This window comes from Lathyrus oleraceus, chromosome 1 (assembly GCF_024323335.1).
Source record: "Lathyrus oleraceus cultivar Zhongwan6 chromosome 1, CAAS_Psat_ZW6_1.0, whole genome shotgun sequence".
Lineage (NCBI taxonomy): Eukaryota > Viridiplantae > Streptophyta > Magnoliopsida > Fabales > Fabaceae > Lathyrus > Lathyrus oleraceus.
The window spans coordinates 449210070-449234625 of NC_066579.1; positions in this window are offsets into that span (position 1 = coordinate 449210070).

The following is a 24556-nucleotide window of genomic DNA, read 5'->3' on the forward strand; positions in this document are numbered from 1 at the left end:
CACTTTAATCTGTTCCGATTCCGGTGCCGGTAGCAAACCCATATGAGAAAGAAAGGAAAGGTAAGAGTTTTTTACCTTATCTGTATTTTAACCTAACTTTGAATGAAAAATAAAAAATAAAAAATAATTTTAATTTAAAATAAGGATGTTTTAGTAATTTAATATATATGAATTAAAAATAAATAAAAAGTTGAGGGGTGGTCGTGGCCTTCTCACGTCCCCCTCAGTTCCGTCACTGGTATTAACAGTGTAAAAATTTTTACATTGACAATGCATAATTTTTACATTGACAATGCATAATAATTAATCTCATTATAAATTATCCCGTAAAAATTGATCAAAATTATAAAATAATTATAAAATATCTATAAAAGTTTATCAACATTATAAAATAAGAGATTAATTACTATACACTGTCAGTGTAAAAAGTTTTACACCGTCGGTTCATCACCATCACTCGTTTGTATTACTTTATAGATTTTTAAAATAAAAGTCAAACTTCTTTTAATATCCAACGTCTATAATTAACTGATGGTGTAAAACTCTTTTACACTGACAGTGTATTTCAATTAATCTCATAAAATAATTGTAAAATATCTATAAAAGTTTATCAAAATTATTTTTAAAAAATTATAAAATGAAGGCATCTTCTTTAGTCATCATTGGTGAAGTTTCTTCGTTGATCGTGAGTTCGTGACTTAGGTATTCATTTTTTTATACCCTTATCCACTCACTTCATCAGAATTTAATACCATCTTTTAGTTTACTTTAACATAATTTCTTTATTTAATTTGTATGTTTGTATATGTTGTTTCTTGATTCATGTTGTTTAATTTACATTAATTTAATTATGGTACTCCTCCTGATCAGCGACTTTTTGGTCGTCTTGGTGTTTCTAGAGGGGATGATGTTGTTGGAGCTCATGGTGAGACTAAATATAGCTTTGGTTTTGGTGGCACCAGAAAGTTCTCCAATGCCGGGAAGTTTATGAATTTCGGCAATAAGTTTGGTGTTGGTGATTCAATCATTTGTTGCATTGATCTTGAGAGTAAACCACTTGCTTCTATTGGTTTATCTGTGAATGGTAAATGGTTGGGTACTGCATTTCAATTTGATGTCGACTCTCTTGGCCTTGGAGCGGATTCTTCTTTTCCAAAGGCTTCGCCTTGTGAATGGGCACTTTTTCGGCATGTTATGTTGAAAAATGTTGTGGTTCGGATGCAGTTCAGCATTGAACAAGGACTTGTTCTTTAAGAAGAGTTCAAACCTTGGGCCTTGGCTGTTGCAGATGGAAATGCGGTTATGGGACCTTCGTTTTCTGACCCAGAGGATTGTGAATTGATGATGATGGTGGGATTACCAGCTTCAGGAAAGACTACATGGGAGGAAAAATGGGTGAAAGTTCACCCAGAGAAGCGTTATGTTTTGCTTGGCACAAACTTAAGCGTGCCATCGCTATGCAACAACCTGTAGTGCACCAATCTATTTTCAGAGCTCAACCTAGGTGGGTGCCTCCTGATGAAGGTTGGTTCAGTGTCAATACAGATGGTGTTGTTAGCAATAAGTCCATAGCAGGTTGTGGAGGCATTATCTAGAATGATAAATGTGACTGGATTTGGTGAATTTTCTAAGAATATTGGTAACCATAATGCCCTCAGTGTTGAATTGTGGAGTGTTCTATAAGGCATTCGTATGGTCCAAGGTTGTATATTCAACAAAGTTGAGTTTCAGGATGATAACATGGAAGTTGTTAAAAGCCCTCACTAGCTTAAAGCCCAGCAGCAAACCTGATTTGAGTATGGTTCACAAGATTCAAGCCACCCTGAAGAGCTTGTATGATTTTTGTGTTAAGCACAAAATTCAAGCCTAGCAGTAAATTTGTTAAGTGTCTCTCTTTTCTAGATAGGATTGTTCAGCAGGATGTTCGTGAGGTTCTTATTATTTACGTAGAGTAGTGAGTGTTGTTGTTTGGGCTTCGGCCCTCCACAAGTCCAAAAAAATCTCATCACAAGCATCTTTGATAGAATTTTTTTACCTTATACCCCTACAAGTTATTAAAAATGTCAATTTTACCCTTGCATGTTTTTAACTAATTTACTAATTTACTTTTTACCATTCATTTGAGACTTTCGAATATTCCACACCTACGCATATGTTCTGAAAGACTTTGAAACCAACTTTACAAAAAGATATCTAGTTTATACCTAAATAAGTTCGGGAAGACTTGCTAAAGGAGTTATAATGTTGTCTGAAAAAATTTATTGTACCGAACACATACCAATTGTGTTCAGGTTTATATGTTTGTGTGTATTTGAGCTATTTCTTACAAGATATCTGGTCTATAATATTTATGTACCGAAACACTTTTGTCAAGATGTCCGGTTTGGTTTTTTTAATTTATTTTTTTTACAATTTTTTGATGTTGCAAGTATGGAAATTCCTCCACAAATATGCGATAAAAATTAAATATGTGTATATACATCTGATGCATTTTCAACTACTAAAAGATTTCTACACAAGAAAATGTGATAAGGTGGATTAAAGAGGTTGAAGTTCAAAATAAAGTAACTGTTATTATCACCCGTTCAGATACCGAAACATGCAAGAGAGGGAGAAGCAACAAAGTAATATTTGGTTATGATAAATGTGGAAAATATAATAATACAGATAATGGAACACAAAGTGCGACTAAAAATATGGATGTCCATTCAAAATCAGGTCGACTCCGACAAAAGATAGGTTTGGATGGAATGTTGGTGTAAAATGTGGAGTTCATAATCATGGTTTACCTAATAAAATATAAGGTCATTATTTTGTTGGCAGGTTGACCACAAATGAGAAACAACATGTTGTTGATTTGACAAAGAGACATGTTCCACCTAGACACATATTCATTTCCTTGTAAGAGTGAGATCCGGAGAATGTCACTCGTATCACGCAAATATATAAGCATAAGAGTATGATAGAAAAAGAGATAAGAGGTCCTAGAAGTGAGATACCATATTTGTTTAAGCTTATAGAGGATGCATAATATGTTTATTGGAATAGAAAAAGACATGACTAGGAAATTGTGAGAGAAATTTTGGACCCATCCAGATTCAGTTAAGTTGTTGAATATTTTTCTATTGTGTTAGTTATGGTCAACACCTACAAGACAAAAAATATCGACAACCTCTATTTGAAATTGTTGGAATGACATCAACCGAGTTGACATTTGGTGTTGCATTTTCTTATATGAAGTCTGAGCAGACAATGAATTTTTGTTGGGTGTTGGATAAATTAAAACATAATAAACTAAATTTAAATAAATACTTGTAGGATAGGAGAAGAGGGATCCAAAACGCAACGAAATTTAAAAATTTCTCCTTTAGTGATCCTTACGAATGGGCATGATCAATGATAGAATCGTTATCTCTTGTAGCGATTGTAATCTTTGATGCAGATCTACGAAGCGATCATAAACGTTAAACGATGACAACGCCTCTACTCAGTCCACACGAACGGATTCCTTCAATCTCAGTGCTAGTTGCTATGAATGAAGACTTTGAGTGAGTGAGAGAGAGAGAGGGAGAGAGAGAGAGAGAGAGAGAGAGAGAAACGAAATTGCAACTGCACAAATACTTCTTCACAAGGGTTCTATTTATAGAACCACTTGTGTGGGCTGCAAGCTAAAAAGCCCACTTAAGTGTATGTGGCCCATATCTTATAATATGCCAAAATCACTTAAGCGCGCGATACCTTACCATATTTCGTATTCTACTTAAGTACATTGTACCTTACGATGTTCTACAATTCACTTAAGTGCACCGTACCTTACGGTGTTCCTTAGTTACTCTATCTCTCATCAATTCGTCCTTTTGTGTGTGACCCTGTAGGTTTTCGCGGCATTGGCAATTATATTAAATCACGTATTTAACATAATAAATAGTGAGCGGTATCTAGCAACACATCACTGCTACCCAAGACACGAAAATGTCATGTGATCTAAGAAATCCTTTTGTGATAATACTTATCTGTACAATTACCATTTTGCCCTTATGTCTATATTGAATACAAGGCATAGACCGTGTCATCCTTGTCCAGTTCAATATTGGGCCCATAGACATTTATCCTGTTATGTAGGATGGGTAAATTCCATCTAGGTCACTCATGTCCCTCAACATGCTTCGTGGAGTGCCCATCAACTGTCTTTATGGTCATCCAGTTACGGGCAACGTTTGATCAACAATAAGGCACTCGACTCTACATCTAGGGTCCATAGTGGTTTCAGGTCGAAGGATGGTATACACCATTATCACCATGAGAATAACTTATGACACTTTGCATAACATTCTATATAGTATTCTCATAGCGGGTCAATCCAGTATAAATATTACTCTTAATATTCATACCTATGTTTAAGACTTGATAACTCCTTATCCATGATCCATGAGATATGATCATCAGTCTATATACATAATAGTCTTAATGCTTTAATGTTATCCCACTTCACAATAAAGCTCGACTACGGATACTTTAAGAATAATGTCCTTTTTTTAATGTGATCTCATGATTAATTCACACTTGATACATTAAACGAACTAGCTATTCTAGGGACTTTATTAAACGAACATAATAAAGAAAAAGCCTTTTATAATTAATAAATAATTCGATACAAGTACCAAAAGTATTGGCCTCTAGGGCTTACACCAACAATCTCCTACTAGCACTAGAGCCAATCAGGCATACCCCTAATGCTCATAGATCTAGTATGGCCATCATGCTTCTGCTGCACAAGAGGCTTTGTCAGTGGGTCAGCAATATTGTCAAGTGTAGGTACTCTGCATATTTTCATATCTCCTCTAACTATTATCTCTCGAATGAGGTGATAACGCCTAAGTATGTGTTTGGATCGTTGGTGAGATCTAGGCTCCTTAGCTTGTGCGATAGCACCATTGTTATCACAATAGAGAGCAATGGGATCCACAATGCTAGGAACTATGCCAAGTTCACTAATGAACTTTTTGATCCAAACAACTTCCTTTGCTGCACTTGAGGCAGCAATATACTCGGCCTCGGTTGTAGAATCAGCAATTGTATCTTGCTTTGAACTTTTCCAGCTCACAACGCCACCGTTTAAGCAAAACACATAACCAAATCGCGATCTAAAGTTATCCTTATCTGTCTGGAAGCTAGCATCGATGTATCCAATTACAACAAGCTTTTCCTGACCTCCATATATCAAGAATGAGTCCTTAGTCCTTCTTAAATACTTAAGAATATTCTTGACAGCTACCCAATGAGCATCACCAGGATCAGATTGGTACCTACTCGTTGCACTTAAAGCATACGAGACATCTGGTCGAGTACATAACATGGCATACATGATAGATCATATTGCAGATGCATATGGAATCTTATTCATGCGATCCCTTTCTTCCTTAGTTGAAGGGGATTGTGTTTTTGATAGACACAAGCCATGTTGCATAGGTATGAATCATTTCTTGGAATCATGCATATTAAAGAGTCTCAACACTTTGTCTATGTATGTACTCTGACTTAGGCCAAGCAGTTTTTGTGATCTATCTCTATAGATCCTGATTCCTAATATATAGGCTGCTTCACCCAGGTCCTTCATAGAAAAGCATTTCCCCAACCAAGACTTTACTTGTTGTAGGGTAGGGACATCGTTTCCAATGAGTAATATGTCATCTACATATAATACCAGGAAAACGATCATGCTCCCACTAACCTTCTTGTAAACACAAGGCTCATCTTCGTTCTTGATGAATCCAAATTATTTTACTATTTCATCAAAACAAAGATTCCAGCTTCTGGAAGCTTGCTTCAATCCATAGATTGATCTTTGTAACTTATATATCTTTTGGGCTTCTTCTGGTATGTCAAATCCTTCAGGCTGTGTCATGTACACATCCTCAAGAAGATTCCCATTAAGGAAAGCAGTTTTGGCATCCATCTTCCATATTTCATAATCATGATATGCAGCGATAACAAGTAAAACCCGAACAGATTTAAGCATTGCAACTAGTGAAAATGTTTCATCATAGTTAACCCCATGAATTTGTTTATATCCTTTTGCAACCAGAGTTGCCTTATAGGTATGTACCTTACCATCCATGTTTGTCTTCTTTTTGAAGACCCACTTGCATCCTATAGGGTTAACTCCTACAGGAGGCTCTACCAAGGTCAAACTTGGTTTGTGTTCATGGAATCCATTTCATATTTCATGGCTTCTAGCCACTTCTCAGACTCGGGACCAGTTATGGCCTTTTGGTAGGTCACAGGCTCATCTTGATCCATGAGTAATACATCACCTTGATCAGTTATGAGATATCCATATCTCTCAGGTAGGTGATGTATCATGCTTGACCTACGCTGGTCTTGTTCTACTTGAGCAGGTTGCTCTTCCACAACTACTTGTGTTTCCTGCTCTAATTCCTCCATATGTGTATCAATGCTTTGTGATTCTTGAATTTCTTCAAGCTCTACTTTCCTCCCACTGATTCCTTTGAAAATAAAATCCTTTTCTAGGAAAGCTCCAGTTCGAGCGACAAACACTTTGCCCTCAGAAGGATTGTAGAAGTAATACCCTCTTCTTTCTTTAGGATACCCCACAAATAAGCATTTGTCAGATTTGGGCTCAAGCTTAGTTGAAATTTATCATTTCACATAAACTTCGCAACCCCAAATCTTCATGTAAGACATATGTGGTTTCTTACCACTCCATATCTCATATGGTGTCTTCTCAACCTTTTTGGATGAAACACATTTAAGTGTGTAAGCTGCTGTCAATAATGTATGTCCCCAAAAGGAGTTTGGAAGATCGGTGTGACTCATCATGGATTGGACCATGTCTAACAAGGTTCGATTTCTTCTCTCAGATATACCGTTCCATTGAGGTGTTCCAGGAGGAGTAAGTTGGGATATGATCCCACACTCTTTCAGATAGTCATCAAACTCTAGGCTTAAATACTCACCATCTCGATCTGATCGAAGAGTTTTAATATTCTTACCTAGTTGGTTTTGTACTTCATTCTTGAATTCCTTGAATTTTTCAAAGGACTATGATTTGTGTTTCATTAAATACACATTACCATATCTATTGAAATCATCAGTAAATGTGATGAAGTACTGAAAACCTCCTCTGGCTGGTATGTTCATTGGTCCACATACATCAGTATGTATGAGGGCCAAAAGATCATTAGTTGTTTCACCTTTTCCTGTGAATGGAGACTTTGTCATCTTTCCAATTAAACAAGATTTGCATGTCTCATATGATTCATAGTCAAAAGAGTCCAAGAGTCCATCTTTATGGAGTTTGGAAATGCGTTTCTCATTTATGTGGCCTAATCGACAATGCCAAAGGTAAGTTGGATTTAACTCATTAGATTTCATCCTTTTAGTATTAATGTTATAAATAGGCATTTCAAGATCAAGAACATATGGTCCATTGTTCATTTGTGCAATAACATAGAATATATCATTCAAATAAATTGAGCAACAATTATTCTTTATTATAAATGAAAAACCAAACTTGTCCAAACAAGAAACGGAAATAATATTCCTGCTAATTGTAGGTACATAATAACAGTTCTTTAACTGAATTATTAAACCACTAGGCAAAGTCAATACATAAGTTCCTACGGCTAAAGCAGCAACCTTTGCTCCATTGCCAACTCGTAGGTCAACTTCACCTTTTGCCAAATCTCTACTCCTTTTTAGCCCCTGCACATTTACTCAAAACAAATGACCCTCACCATTTGATTCGGAAAATCCCGTTGGAAGATTTTCTAGTGGATCGAGATCCACATTTCACTTTGTTTTAAGTCCGTGTAGGCGGATTACACAAAACTATGTTATTTAGGTAGGAACTCCTTCCAATTGTATCTAATACAACTCTCGAATATTTTAGTTGGGTGAATAACTCCTTATTCCAATCCATCACATGGATCATTTCCAACTCTTGCTTCTAAACATATATAATCTTATTATAATTTGTTTAGTTAAGTTTGACCCATTGTTTTAGAAATTGGATATTACAATTATCCCATCGCACCTTACTAATATAGAACATGCATCTCACGTAGGCGAAACCTACATTATCCGATACTAGTCTTGATGAGTGCTAAAACTTTGAAAGCATAAACTTAATATTTAATTTGAGGGAATTTGCAATTATTCTGATCTCACCGACTTATTTATCATATAAATCGTCTCTCATATGCATCAACATACATTCACATGCATCAACATACATAATGAAATGGTTATGGCCCCTAGCACAATTGTTCTCCCAAGCCAATGAGAGAACATAAGCTAACCTATTAACGATCTAAGCTTCTCCAAGCAAGATCTTCAAGGTTGTCCTCCTTTGATATTGTATTCTTCTCTTTCTTCATAACATTACATTACATAAAAGAAACTCGTTTTACATACGAGGGAGTGAGATGGGAAAAGAAGTTACATTAAGAGATTAAAAGAGAGGCACGACACGCATGTCGTATTTTAAAATCCCAAAACAAAATAAAGGAAAATTAAGGCCATAACCGATCACCACAAGACAATAATAATAAACACATTGTTATTATTAATTTAAATTCTGTTAATTAATTAAACCCAAATTAAATTTATGCGACCAGTCACACTACGCAAAATTTTAATGAACAATTCATTCGAAATTGACGTTGTTTTTTACATCAACATTTGATACTTTAAAGCACAACTCTTACGCAGTCACAACCCTAATCGCATAACTCTTTGATAGCACAACTCTTGTGCCGTCATTAACCCTAATGCACCAATTTCAGACTGTCAAACACACATCGATTGTTAATTCAGTATGATTGATCAACATGTCATTGCTTCACCATACTAATGTCGGATCAAGAAGCAAATGACCATTGATCGCTCAAAGGAAAACAACCATTAAGTGTTTGAATGAACAAAACAGAAACAGTATATCATATATACTGTATTTTGCATCAGGATTACTTATATCATATATATAACTTGATCGATCTCAATTGCGTAACCTATGGACGATCGATGTATCGTTGCTTCACCATACTAACGTCGGATTCCGAAGCATAGTCAACATCAATCATCTAAATCATACACACATGATGTCAAATTTAATTACTCGTTTTATTCTTTGATTCATTCTATCTTCTAATCGTATTAATACAGAAAATAAACAGTTATCAGATGTATGGTTTCATAACCAGGCTCTGATACCACTGAAGGAGAAGAGCGATCCAAAACGCAACGAAATTTAAAAATTTCTCCTTTAGTGATCCTTACGAATGGGAATGATCAGTGATAGAATCGTTACCTCTTGTGGCGATTGTAACCTTTGATGCAGATCTACGGAGTGATCATGAACGTTGAACGATGACAACGCCTCTACTCAGTCCACATGAACAGATTCATTCAATCTCAATGCTAGCTGCTACGAATGAAGGCTTTGAGTGTGTGTGTGTGTGTGTGTGTGAGAGAGAGAGAGAGAGAGAGAGAGAGAGAGAAACGAAATTGCAACTGCATAAATGCTTCTGCACAAGGGTTCTATTTATAGAACCACTTGTGTGGGCTGCAAGCTAAAAAGCCCACTTAAGCGTATGTGGCACATATCTTATAATATGCCAAAATCACTTAAGTGCGTGGTACCTTACCATTTTTCGTATTCTACTTAAGTACACCTTACCTTACGATGTTCTACAATTCACTTAAGTGCATCGTACCTTACGGTGTTCCTTAGTTACTCTATCTCTCATCAATCCGTCCTTTTGTGTGTGACCCTGTAGGTTTTCGCGGCATTGGAAATTATATTAAATCACGTATTTAACATAATAAACAGTGAGCGGTATCTAGCAACATATCACTGCTACCCAAGACACGAAAATGTCATGTGATCTGACAAATCCTTTTGTGATAATACTTATGTGTACAATTACCCTTTTGCCCTTATGTCTATATTGAACACAAGGCATAGACCGTGTCATCCTTGTCCAGTTCAATATTGGGCCCATAGACATTTATCCTGTTACGCAGGATGGGCAAATTCCATCTAGGTCACTCATGTCCCTTAGCATGCTTCGTGGAGTGCCCATCAATTGTCTTTATGGTCATCCAGTTACAGACAATGTTTGATCAGCAATAAGGCACTCGACTCTACATCTAGGGTCCATAGTGGTTTCAGGTCGAAGGGTGGTATACACCATTATCACCATGAGAATAACTTATGACACTTTGCATAACATTCTATATAGTATTCTCATAGCGGGTCAATCCAATATAAATATTACTCTTAATATTCATACCTATGTTTAAGACTTGGTAACTCCTTATCCATGATCCATGAGATATGATCATCAATCTATATACATAATAGTCTTAATGCTTTAATGTTATCCCACTTCACAATAAAGCTCGACTACTGATACTTTAAGATTTGTGTCCTTATGTTTAATGTGATCTCATGATTAAGTCACACTTGATACATTAAACGAACTAGCTATTCTAGGAACTTTATTAAACGAACATAATAAATAAAAAGCCTTTTATAATTAATAAATAATTCGATACAAGTACCAAAAGTATTGGCCTCTAGGGCTTACACCAACAAGTAGGATATCCACCGAGCTGTTTACAACTGAACATGAAAGCATCTCCGAGATATTTGTAGACGGTAACCAACGCAGTTGCTCCCCAACTATATCCCGAACATCTCTCTAAATCTGTAAATAGTATCCCTCCACCCCAAAATAAATATCATAGTTGAGACTTTCACATATATTAAGAAAATGTAATAAATGATAGAGAGAGAATGATAATTTTACAAAATTATCCTTATTTGATATTGGTGTATTCTTATTATCATTAATGCAAGGTGAGAGGAATAGTAAACTAAGAATACTAATTAAAGGATATACTTGGAAGATAAAGACTAAAATTGCATTGGAAATTAAAAGTGACACTTCTTTTAGGATAAATAATTTTTGCAAATGTGACCGTTATTTTGGGACGGAGGAAGTAAGAGATATTGTGCCTCGACAAGCATAAAAGTAGTTTCAAAAAAAATAAGGGATCCATCAACATCAACATATACGCTATAGTGGCTCAATCCCATAAAGAAACAACTATATGATCTTTGAATAAATCGTATAACCACTCCAACTTATAGTAAGCATCACTGTAGCTACAGACACGTCATATTTCCTTACTCTGTGACACTCCTAAGTAATCAACACCAAGTTCAACAATAACTTCTTCAGTGACATCTTGAGGGCTCCATAACACTCCCCATATGGGCAGGTGAAGCAGACAAGAGACATCATCCAAAGTAATGCTCATTTCATCAAATGGCATGTGAAATGAAGATAAATCTAGATGTCATCTCTCTATAAATGTTGATATCATATTTGTATTTATCTTCGTTAAACTTGTTCTCTAAGTGAAGATAGACTATACCGACAAATCCAACTCTCCATCTTGGTGGAAGAATATGAGGAATCCTCATTGTAAGCTTCAACCCATGTCCAACAACCTTCAACTCTTTCTTAAGACCTCTCTCCTGAAAACAATTAAAAACACACATATTATAAACACACAAAATTAAAAATTCAAATATTATACAATCTGGGGTGCCACGTCCAAAATAAATGTCAATGTTAATGGAGTGCCACGTCCTAAACCACGATCTGGAATCCTATCGTACTTGCCTCGTGTTTGCGCCACTGTCAAATTAACAAAAAACACATAAAAAATTATTAAATCAATCAATATGGAACATATTTTGGAAGAGTTCCGGATAACAATTTTTTCAAAAAACCAGAACACATTTTGAAAGACTTTCGGTGAAAGTTTTGCCAAACCTGAAGACATTGCAAATGAGTTCCGGTGCGTAGAATAAAAATCGGGTGACTTTGCTTATGAGTTCCGGAAAAATGTGAAATCAGAAGACTTATTGAATCTGTTACGAAATGTAATATGTGAACCAGAAGAGTTGATTACAATGTTCCGATATGAAAAGTGAAAATGTCTGTTTCAGAAGACTTAAAACGAGAGTGAAGGAAAAGTGAAAATTTCATAAAGATAAACTATTTATATGAGGACATTTTGGTTCAAAAATATATAATGTAAGGGTAGGAGGATAAATTATGGGTATGGGGTAAAATTTTCCTTTGTTAGAATCATGAACGTAAGCACCATCATAGTTTCCTGAGCATTTAACTTGACAATCCTCCACTTGAATCTCGAACCCCCTTGTAAGACCCCAATTTTGGGCCCTAAGATCCCTCATGGCCCATATCATTCATATCATAACCTCAAGGATCAATGCATGCCTTTGTCCCCTCCTAGTGGGTGGGTTGCCTTGTGGTTTGTTTCTTGATCACCAAGCATACTTTGCAGTTGTATATCTTTGCTTTCATATGTTTATCATTTAAAAAGTACAAAAATATTGTCAGTCTAACCTTGTTGCTTGCAGTGGAAGCAATCATCAGCAATTAGGTCAAAGATGGTCAACAGTCAGTCAAAGCAATGGATGGTGGCCATTCTTGCAGAATTTGGGCACCATGATCAATAATCACAAGTTCATACATCTTGAGACATCATTTGAAGTCAAGTTCTCAAGGAATTAGGGTTTGGAAATCATCAGAAGAAGTTCAATCAGTCCAAAACCCTAGAAAAGTCAAACTTGGTCAACAGTTGATTTAATCAATGCTTTGATGGATAGAATTGATTTGAAAGAGTTCATTCATACTTATATAAGCCTCATCTATCATGTCAAACCTCATCATGGAAGAAAATCAAGTGAAATCAGAAATTTTCCAGAAATAGAAAGTGGACCTGTAATTTCAACTGCCAAAAATGGAAACTTCTTGATCTTAAACTTACATCATGATACAAGCTTCAAATGAATTTTTGCCCAACATGAAAGTTGAAGATCTTGTCTTCCCATTTTCAAAAAGTCCAAGAACATCAAAATCCCATGTGCGGTTGTCAAGATATGATCAAATCATTTTCATCAATTTTTGAACTTCAAAGGGCCATATCTCTCAAACCATAAGGCCAAATTTGGTGGGGTTTTTTCCTACACACCACATTTTTCATCCTCTTTCCAAAAATATAAATTTCATGACCTAAAACCTTACCAATCAAAATGGCATTTTTGGACCTTTTGCATTTAAATTCAAAGTTTGACCAAACTTTGACTTTTTGAGTTTTTGATTTTTTCTTGATTTGGTCAATTGGGGAATGTTCCATACATCATTTGTGACTTGTTCCAATCCTTAAACCATCATCATACCACCTTTACTCCACCATTTGGGATTAAAAGGCAAATTTGGCAAAATGTGCAAAAGATGTGAAAAGAGAAAAAACAGCAAGTACAGGTCTGCAGCACACAAAACAGCAATTGTGCTGGCCACTAGCAGCTTGTAGCAGGCCCAAACTCTCAGCAAAAACACACCTCCATTCCATGTATGGGAAAATTAGCAAAATGCAAATGAGCTCATTACAACTAAACAAGTTTAACATTTGATTAGTAGAGGTAAAGCAGTCATATATAAGCATTTCTTCTGGACATTTGAACCCTAGAGACAGCAGCCACCACACAGAAAATACTCCTACTCTCTCATCTTGCATTTTGCTCAGCTGAGATTTTCCACCCAAAACCATCAAAGCATACAAGTAACCCTTGGTTATTTCTTCACTTGGACAACATATTTAGCTCACCTTCACCATAAAATCACTGCTGTAAAGTCTTCATCATCTTCTGTTTTCCAAAGACCTCTCCCATGGCAGCTTGAAGCTAGAATCGATTTAAGCAAGGTTGAGCACATTTCCTTCTGAGATACATCATTTGGGACCATCATCTTCATCTGTTCGAGCTTCAAACCTTCAAATAATCACTGCTCTACACTTTTCTTCAAATACAAGTAAATTTTCGAAACTCTAATTTCTTAAATCAATGCTATGCCATGTGTAGAGTATGTTCTTGTGGTTACATTAAGCTTGAAATTACTAAAAATGATTAAGTATCATGCTAGTTATGTTGAAATGAAATCTGGAATTGGTTTATGTTCTTGCTCGATTTGTGACAATCAATGAGTTCTAGTGGAAATGGCAGGTAGATTCATGTTAGTTAGAGCTTGCTGTTAGTTGTGTGCGTTTGATTTTCATTTCTGGAAAATATTGTTGTTAAGCTCGATTGAACATGATGATGATAGCACCCTGCAGCTGAAATTCTGTCTTGCCCAAATTTTGCATGAATTTATTTTTGTTTGTGGCTGTTTGTTGGTTGCACGATTGTTCAGGGCCATGCTTGTTTATGTGGTACTGTTGGAATTCATTTTCCCTTTGATGATGAGCTTTGATGCTATGCTGTTGTTTTTTGATGAACATTGTTGAATGATGGAGCATGCCATGCTGTTTTGAACCACATGAACGTGCCTAGAAAAACCATATGATTTATGTTGGATGCTGTTGCTTGTATTTGTATGAGCATATTGTTGTTGCTGTACTGTTAGTTATGCTGTAAGTGATTATGAATTGGTACTGCTGCTATTAAACCCTAAGGCTGCCCCTGAAAACACATGATTTTAGCTGATGTTGCTCTATGTTGCTCGAATATCATGTTTGTGGTACCATGTTGGTCTGCATGATTTTGTTTGAAATCTTGTTTGTCATGATGATTGTTTGATGCTTGGTTGAAATCATGTTTGTGGATTACATAAAATGCCTTGCTGTGTGAAACCTACCCTGCACCAGATTTTTTTCCCATGATCATGCTTGCCTATTGCTGAATGATGTGCTGTTGTTTGGTTTGAATATGATGCTGATGAGCACATGCTGCAATGCATACCCTGCTGCCTCTTACATCCTAAGGCCTGTCCAGGAAGTTCATAAGAATTTGTGTTTGGTTGTCACTAAATGATGCTGTCTGAACTCCATTGCCTTGTTATTGTGTGGCTCGTTTTAAAGTGTGTTCTAGGATGTTGAACTTGCAATGAAGTTACCATGTTGATTGCATTTGAGAACCATGCTGATAAACCCTGTTGCTTTCTCATTGAAATCCATCTTATGTCAGTTGTTTGCTGTTGATTGAAGCTGCTAGATGATGATATGTCATGGCCATGATTTTTGTTAAAATGCTGTTGTTTCTAAAATACTTGTCCTGTCCAGATTTTGCCTAAATGTTGTATGGGTGTGTTACTGTTTAGATGTTCATCATTGTCATGTTTGCTTGTATGCTATGTTGAGATTTCAATTGCTTTGATTGCTTGAGAATGCCAAGCCATGGTGATGAACCATGTTGCTGTTGCTGCTATACCCTGCTGTTGTTTCCAAGCCAGACTGTTAGAACCATGTTGCTGTCTTGGACCTGCTTGCTAAATTCATGCTATTGTGTACTGTTGTTTGTTTTGATTGCACGAGCCATTATCCCTTGCTATGCTAATGCCTGATGCTGTTATGCTTAGCCCATGCCATGCTCAAAAGTCCACATGGATTGTGCTCTTTTGTTTGTGTTGGCTGCCATTTGTCTGTTGGTATATAAAGCTTGTCTTTGATAATTGTTAGCAACATGAAGATAGTGCCCTGCTATAAAACCTTAAGCTGTCCTGAAAACCCTTGTGAAACATGCTATATGCTGTTGTTTGTTGGCTGTGTGAGCATCACCATGATATCATGCTGCAGTTTAGAAAACCCTCATGAACTGCATTTGAATGCTGTTGTTTGGTTTGTTGTTTGAATGATGATGATGAACACCATTGCTACATGTTGCTGTTGGTTTTAATTGATGATAAGCACATGATGATGAATATTGACTGCTGTTGTCTGTTTTAATTACATGAGCCAATACCATGTTGATTGTATGCTGATCAAATTTTGTTTGGATATGGATGAACACATTGATGCCATGCTAAACCTTGCTGCAGTTTTAAAACATGAATGTTGTTGTTGTCTGTTTGCAATATGAATATCACAATCACTTGTTCATGCTGTTTGTCTTTTGGTGCTTGAACTTCCATGTTGATGTTGGTTTTTGACTGATTGATAAAGCTGGGAACATAAATTTTGCTGCTGTTTCGAGCCTTATGAACATTGTCCAAAAAATCCATTTGATTGTGCTATATGCTGTTGCTTGCTATTGTTTTGATGAACATGATGATGATTGAAGTTGATACCCTGTTCGTGCATGCTGTTAGCTGTCCAGAATTTTGATGCATTGGTTGTTGCCATGTTGCAAATGTTGCATGAACCTATTGCTTGCCATGCTGTTTTGAATCCCATAAACATGCTCATTATGTTTGTCGTGTTAGGTGATGGTTGAATGTTGCATGATGTTTCTGTTATGATGAACTGCCCAGGAATTCCATCTGTTGTGTTTGGCTTTTGTTGTTACATGGTGATGATGAGTATGCCATGCTATTGTTTTGGGTTGTTTGATCTGTTGATGAAGAATGATGAATGTTGCTGCTGCTGTTATGTTGAATGCTGTTGTTTAGTTGCTGCATGATGAGGATGAACTTGGTTTGATGATTACATGATGATGATAACATTGAATATGCTTTGGCTGCTGTTAGAAACCCTAAGGGTTTATGTGAAAAAACCAGAATTTTGCTTTTAGCCGTGAGCACTGTTCCATTGGTTCCATCCAATGAGAACATTTCATTTTGTTTGCCAATGCTGTGTCGTTTCAATTAGTGAGGAGGATATTACAGCTATGCCACCCGTTGACTTATGTTTGACCACTTGCCATGCTAGCTTGCTCCTATTTCATCCAATATTTCACCCAATTTCACAAATCATTTTCTCATTCAATTTTCACCAAAAAATTATGAAATTTTTTCCACATGTTCACACATGGGTCTAGAATTTAATTGTGAATTTTATTTAATTTTCCATTGGTTGGTTTTTAATTGACAATTATTTTCTCAACATGTATGCATGAATGATACCCTTTGCCATTTCAATTGTGAAATTGTCATATTGCATCCATTGCCTTTGAAATTTTTTGTGGTAAAACTAGACACATTGATCTTCATTTCCATATAAAGTTTGTGCATTTCCCATTTGTGGTTTGTGAGCTTTGTTTTTTTGAAGTTATGTGTTGAATTTGGTGCTATACCATGATCATGCATTTTCTCTAATTTTGTTCACACACTTCCCTACATCCAAATCACTTGAAATTTTGCATGAATGATCCCTTGTATGTCTAATTGATGTATGAATTTTTCTTGGAATTAATCATGCTGTTTTCCATTTGATTGAGAATTTTCTTCCATATGTGGTCATTTGTTGACTTTTTGTGCTATGCCTTGCCAAATCTTTTTGTGAAATTCTCAAATCATATTGTATGTCCATGAAATTTCATATGTGACAACTAGACACTTCAAGCTTTGCATTGGTGTTAATCTCATTCATTTCTCTTCTGTTTTCAAATTGATATGATTTTTTGAAGTTGACCCATGCTTGTTGACTTTCACCATGCCTACTTGAACTTATGTTGACTTCATGATTTTAATTGACTGCCTTCCTCTCATCCAAATGCCATGAAATTTGACATGTATACCATGTTAGATGTTAGGATTGAGTGTGGTTTATTTCATGATTTTTGAAAATGTTTGAGTTGACTTTTGAATGAAGTCTTTGCTGTTGACTTTTGTATGCTTCTCTTGCCATGCTTTGCATTCATTTGTGTATGAAATGGCCATGATGCATGATTTGGTTATGAATCCAATTGAGAATGCTTCTTGAATGTTTAAACTTGGTTTGGTTTGACTTTGTCTTGCTGCCTTGACTTTTTCTTTCATCTTTGACCCTAGGCTAGTCCTAGTGGTCTTCTGAGCTTATGTTTGAGTTCATCTGTTTCAGGTTAAGCACTAATGCCTTGAGGATCATTCAAATATTTGTTTGAGTTGAATTATATGATGTGCTAATCTTTGTTTTGTAGGTGACTCATATGCTTGAGTCTTTGTGCTTTGCACAATTGGTCCCTCTGTGTGACTATTGGTTCATTTCATTTTGCTTTTGACTGTTGACTTGTTTACTAATGAGTTTGACTTTTGCAGGTACTTTAGTTGCCTAAGTTCTTTGAACTTGATTGCTTGCTTTGCTTTTTAGCATTTGCTTTGAGGTATAATTACTTCTTCTTCATGTAGTCTGGAGACCCGGTCTGTTATTTGACCGGGCAAACTGTCTGAAGTCCTCCTTAAGAGGCAATGCCTGTGTTTGTTTATATTTGTCCTAAGCAGGAAAAGTCCTTCAAGTAAGGCAATTGGTGGAAGGTAGGGATAAGTAATCTATCCCCCACTATTCAGTGTGTCCTCTCTTTGCTCCCATTACATGGTTGAAGCAACGAGATAAATACCCAAGATCTAATCGAGTCTATAATGTGGAGAGAGTTCCTACTTTCTGAACTCCCACACTTTCTTTGATGCTCTCTCTGATTTGAGATTGAAGCAATGAGGCACACCCCTCATCTCCTTTTCATCTGCTTCACCTGAGCCCTTCAATGGCCAGGTTAAGAGCAACCTTTACCCATTACAGTGGACTTTTAAAGTCAAACCCTCTTGTATGAGCCCCCCAATGTTTGGCTATAGAGTGTGCTGTTTGATATTCATTGCTTGATTGATTGCTTCATGCGCACTTGCTTGCTTGTATGCTATGCATTTATCATCATCATCAATTGCCATTAATGCATGATCATCTCATTTGCTTTTTGTGATGCTATCATTGATTGTTTGCCCATTGAGGACAATTGTAAGTCCATTACTTTGGCATTTGCTCCTGTGATATGGAAGGATAGAGTGTAAGACCTCATTGGTCACTCATATCTTCTGTTTATCTGTGTGTATGTGAGGATACAGTTGTAAGTCCCTGTAAGTTGGCATCTGTTATCCTGTGATCATAACTTGATCTGTTTGGTTTGTATGTGAGGTTGCAATTATAAGTCCCTGTAAGTTGGCATCTGTTATCCTGTGATCATAATTTGATCTGTTTGATTTGTATGTGAGGTTGCAGTTATAAGTCCCTGTAAGTTGGCATCTGTTATCCTGTGATCATAATTTGATCTGTTTGATTTGTATGTGAGGTTGCAGTTATAAGTCCCTGTAAGTTGGCATCTGCTTTCCTGTGATCATAGTTTGTTCATCTGTTTGTATGAGAGGTTGCAATTATAAGTCCCTGTAAGTTGGCATTTGCATTCCTGTGATCATGTTGTTGCTTTTGTTCTTGTATGTGAGGATCCATTGTAAGTCCCTGTGATGTGGCATTGGATTTCCCGTGAGCATACTGTGGAGTTAACCTAAGTCCAGATAGATTGGCAGTTAACTTCCATGTTTCATTTTTGTTTTCTTTTGAGGAGATTAGTGTAAGACCATTGAGTGGCATCTGACATCCCGTTTTGTTTTAGGAGATTGGTATAAGACCATTGATTGGCATCCGGTATCCGTATTTCCTTTTGTTTGTTTGTTTATTGCTATTCCAAAGGACACCCTTGAATCATCTGCTATATGATTTCAAGAAGTGAACCTTCTAAGAAGTTTTACTATCCATCCTTCATCCATTCATCATTCATTACGTCTTAGAACCTTTTCACACTTTATCTTTTAAACTTGACATAAGTGTTGTGCAAACATCTTCATGTTTTTTCTAACTAAAAACCTGGACCCCAAGTCCTTGACTCTTTTTCAAACTTCATTTTCATAATACTCATTTGAATTGATCTTAATCATACTTTGACTTCATTTTTATAATCATAATCAGTAACTCCACTCATTCACTTGTTTTGGCTTTGTCCATTGATCTTTTCATTCATGAGCTATAGGTTTGATTTATCTTAGTGGTTGATGTTAATCTCACCTTCTGTCTTTAGTGATTGAATTGTAAGTCTTCCTCGCCTATTATAGGGTTAACCCCTCCCTGGCCAGTTGAAGCTGTTCTCACATGGTGGACGTTGTTGTTTATATAAGGTTGAGTTTTCTCCCGTGGATAACGTAAGACCTAGGGTTTGTGTTTAAAATTGAACCTAACCCACTTTTGGAAATCTTTTAGCCGAACTACGGCGTTCTGATCCTTACCTTTGATGGAAGGTACGTAGGCAACGGGTTCATCCGTTCGAACCCAATAATAATAAAAATGTATATTCTTTTCTCATCATCCCAATCATGTTTGCACAATCTTTATGTCATAACAAATAACAATTTAGCATAACAAGTGTGAAAAGGGCTCCCTAGGAGTACCTAGGACGTAGTGGGTGCCTAACACCTTCCCATTGCGTAATTTACCCCTTACCCAGAATCTCTGATCTTTTTATTAGTTTTCTACGTGTAAAACTTCTTAGGCTTTTGTTCGCTTTTTAGCCAGTCCTTTGGATAAATAAAAGTGCGGTGGCGACTCGAAATATTTCAACGTATCTCCTTGCTTATGATTTAATCGATAGATCATATAGCGACGAATACACCGCTACAGAAAAGTGGCGACTCTGCTGGGGAGTGCTCACCAGAATCCCTGGTGGTATTGCCTACTTTTCACCCTTGTTGTGATATATGTTATTATTTGTCATTTCTGACATATTTTTGTACAATTTGGGATGAATGTATTGATTGTAATGTGTGAATTGCTTGATATACATTTGCTGTTTGCTTTGGTGATCTGTGAGATGAGTTCTATACCCGAACTCGAGTGCTCTCTAGGATAGGAGAATGGCATAGTCTTGTCGACTGGTGTGGAGTAGTCCTTAGCCAGTTGACTTGCGAGTCCATTCACTTGGTGGAGGTCATGTTGAACTAATAATGTCACACAAGTTATTTGTGGTTAGGCATTATTCTTTCAATCATGTTCCGCAGAAGCCAAGGACCTTAGTTTACCAAACCCGTCTTGGCCTATTTTTAGGACCGTAGTGCGGAGGTCGTTCAGATGTCAGTTCTGACACGATTGTCACGCGATACTACACTCGTAAGAGTTTCTCTTGAGAATATTCTTGGAATACGAGTATTCGTTCCTCCGATAATATTCGAAAGATGGAACGATGATTATGGGAACCTCTGATAGAACATGTCTGGCAGGTTTAAACCCTAGTACACTCCCTTTGGGTGGTTCTTAACCGAGACTCCATGCTCGTGACTCTCAACAAACCCGTGATTCGTGGTTGAGTCGTTCAAACATTGTTAATATCAATGGATCCCGGATCAGGTGTAAAACCTAAAATCCATCAAAGCGGCTGGTTGATATTAAGAATGTCTGAACCGGTTCATGTACCGTTAATATCAATGGAACTTGGGTGTCGATAAGGTGAAAACCTAAATCCACCAAAATGGATGATTGATATTAGGGATACATAGAGCTTTCCCATGACCTTTGTTTGGCGTGCTTTGTTTGATCCTTGAGTGTGTTTGTTGCATTCATGCATTCACGCATTTCATCCGCATTCATGTCATCAAAAAGAGAAAATTTTCAAGGAACTTAAAGGGTTATTTGCAAAATTTTCAGACATGGAAAGACCAAAAAGGCATACAAAGAAATACAGCTTTAAGCAGCCCGATGTAAAAGAGTTAAGGAATCTGACATCGTATGTATTAGATCCCTTGGGTTTCAAAGCTCGCTATGGGAAGCTTCTGCCGTTGCTGACTACTCAGGTGGATGAGGGATTGATGAGCACTCTTGCTCAGTTCTATGATCCGCTCTATCATTGCTTCTTATTTCCGGACTTCCAGTTATTGCCGACTTTGGAAGAATACTCTCACCTTATTGGGATTCCGATTCTGGATCAAGTGCCGTTCAGTGGCTTAGAGAGTATTCCATCTGCTCGAGAGATTTCCAGCTTGTTGCACATAGATGAAGATCTGATTAGAGCTAATCTGACTACCAAAGGCGGAATTCAGGGTTTTCCCTCCGAGTTCCTTGTTGCTCAAGCTACCTTTTATGGGAAGGCCATGAGTGAGGACGCTTTTGAGGCTCTATTTGTGTTGCTTATCTATGGATTGGTGCTGTTTCCCAACTTCGACAAGTTCGTCGACATGAATGCCATTAGGATTTTTTCAGTCCTTAATCCGGTTCCGACCTTGTTGGGCGATGCATATGTCTCCATGCATCTGAGGAATATGAAGAATGGAGGAGTTATTGTCTGCTGTTTACCCCTGCTGTACAAGTGGTTTATTTCGCACTTGCCGCAGACAGTTGCTTTCAAGGAGAACAAGGGATGTCTACGGTGGTCTCAGAGACTCATGTCTCTCACCAATGATGATATCACCTGGTATGATCGCGTGTATGATACCGTCCAGATCATCAATTCTTGTGGTGAATTCCCCAATGTGCCTCTTCTTGGTACATGCGGTGGGATTACCTACAACCCTACGCTTGCACGTCGTCAGCTTGGGTTCCCCCTAAAGGATAAACCCCATAACATTCTGTTAGAAGGTGTATTCTTTCAGGAGGGTAAAGATCCCCAAGGCCTGAAAGCCAGATTTGTCCGCGCTTGGCGCAATATTCGCATAAAGAGTAGGAATGAATTGGGTCCAAAGAACTGCATTGCTTTGGAGCCATACACCTCTTGGGTCAGACAGAGGGCTGCTACCTACCTGATGCCGTATGATCATCCAAGACCTACACTGTTGGATGGGGCTGGGCCTTCAACCCTCCCTACCCAACGTGTAGAGGAGTTGAGAGAAGAAGACCTTTCGCGTGCCTGGATCCGCGAGAGAGAGGAATTGTTGCAGCAGCTCAAGGAGAAGGATGATATGATTGAATTTCTCGAGCACCGAGTGATCGACGATCCGGACGACACTTGGACTTCTCTGCTTCCTCAGTCCTCCAAATTCTGGAAAAGGAAGTATGATCAACTTGCAAAGGAGAAAGCTGATATGGAGGCTGCCTATGAGAGAGAGATCAAGAAGTTGTACACTTCTCGTCTTCCCGCATCCCGAGCTAATGGGGATCCATAGGATGTTATTTACCTTTTCTCTTTGTAATATTTAAAAGAATGCTGTACTTCGTTGTCTTGATATTTTGAATGAAATATTTTCCATGAACAATCAAAATGTTTAAATATTCAAAATATTGCAAACAAATACCCTAAGGGTTCCTTGAAAATTAAAGCATTTGCACAAGCATTTCATGCATCATTCTTGCATAAACAGGTACCCATTTTTCTGGTCTTCCGGTTCTAACATCTGCTCTTCATTTATTTTGAAGACAAGCTGACTCACCGGTATTATACAAGGGTCAACTCTGCAAGGATTATGGAGCAATTGGAACAAGAGAACCAGAGTTTGAGAGATGAAGTCGCCAGACTTGGCGCTCTGATGGAGCAACTTCTTGCTGCCCAGAATCAGCCTGCTCAACAGCCAGCAACTCCGGTTCAGCGGACCGTTATATCAGAGGTAGCTACTACATCGGTGCCTGTCAGTGCCCAGCAGCCAAATGCCATGCCTCCCGGTTTTCCTTGGGGGATGCCTCCTGGCTTTATGCCTGATCTGCCAGCTCCTACCTTTGCTCAAATGCCGGCATCTAGCCCGGTCCCTATACCTGTTCCTCCTGTTGTGCATACCATGCCTAGGGTAGACGACACCATTTATCACTCTGAAGCGTCTGAGAGCTCAGATGTTCATGAGAAAATGGATGCAATGAACGACCAATTCCTCGAGCTGAGAAAGGAATTGAGAACTCTTAGAGGCAAGGATCTCTTCGGCAAGTCAGCAGCCGAACTTTGCTTGGTTCCCGGTGTGAAGATACCTGTTAAATTCAAGGTCCCAGACTTTGAGAAATATAAAGGGAACACTTGTCCTTTGGCACACTTAGTCATGTATGCCAGAAAGATGTCCACGCAAACAGACAACGATCAACTCTTGATCCACTACTTTCAAGACAGCTTGTCTGGTGCTGCCCTCCGTTGGTACATGAGCCTAGACAGTGCCAACATCCGCTCTTTCAATGATCTTGGCGAAGCTTTCGTCAAGCAATACAAATACAACGTTGACATGGCGCCTGACAGAGATCAACTCAGGTCTATGTCACAAAAGGACAAAGAGACGTTCAAGGAGTACGCCCAGAGATGGCGTGAGCTGGCAGCTCAAATTACTCCACCATTAGAAGAGAAAGAGATGACCAAGATCTTTCTGAAGACTCTTGGGTCATTCTATTATGAGAGAATGGTGGCCAGCGCTCCCTCTGATTTCACCGAGATGGTGAACATGGGGATGTGTCTTGAAGAAGGTGTCCGCGAAGGACGGTTGGCAAAAGATGATGGTTCTTCCTCTAAACGATATGGAGCGTTTAAGAGGAAAGAAGGTGAAGCGCATGCTGTGCAGTCTCAGCCAAAACATCGAAGACCCTCTGTTCAGAGGAAGCCTGCACATCGTGCCGGACATCAGCATCAGGTGGCTAGTGTGGCACCTGTATTCAAGGATAATGCTCAACAGTATCAGCATCAGCAGCAATATCCACAACCGCAATATCAACAGCAACAGCAACGTCCACAGCAACAGGCTTACCAGCCTCGTGGAAGTACAACCAACCAAGCGAATGTGAACTATGATAGGAAGAAGGTCAGCTT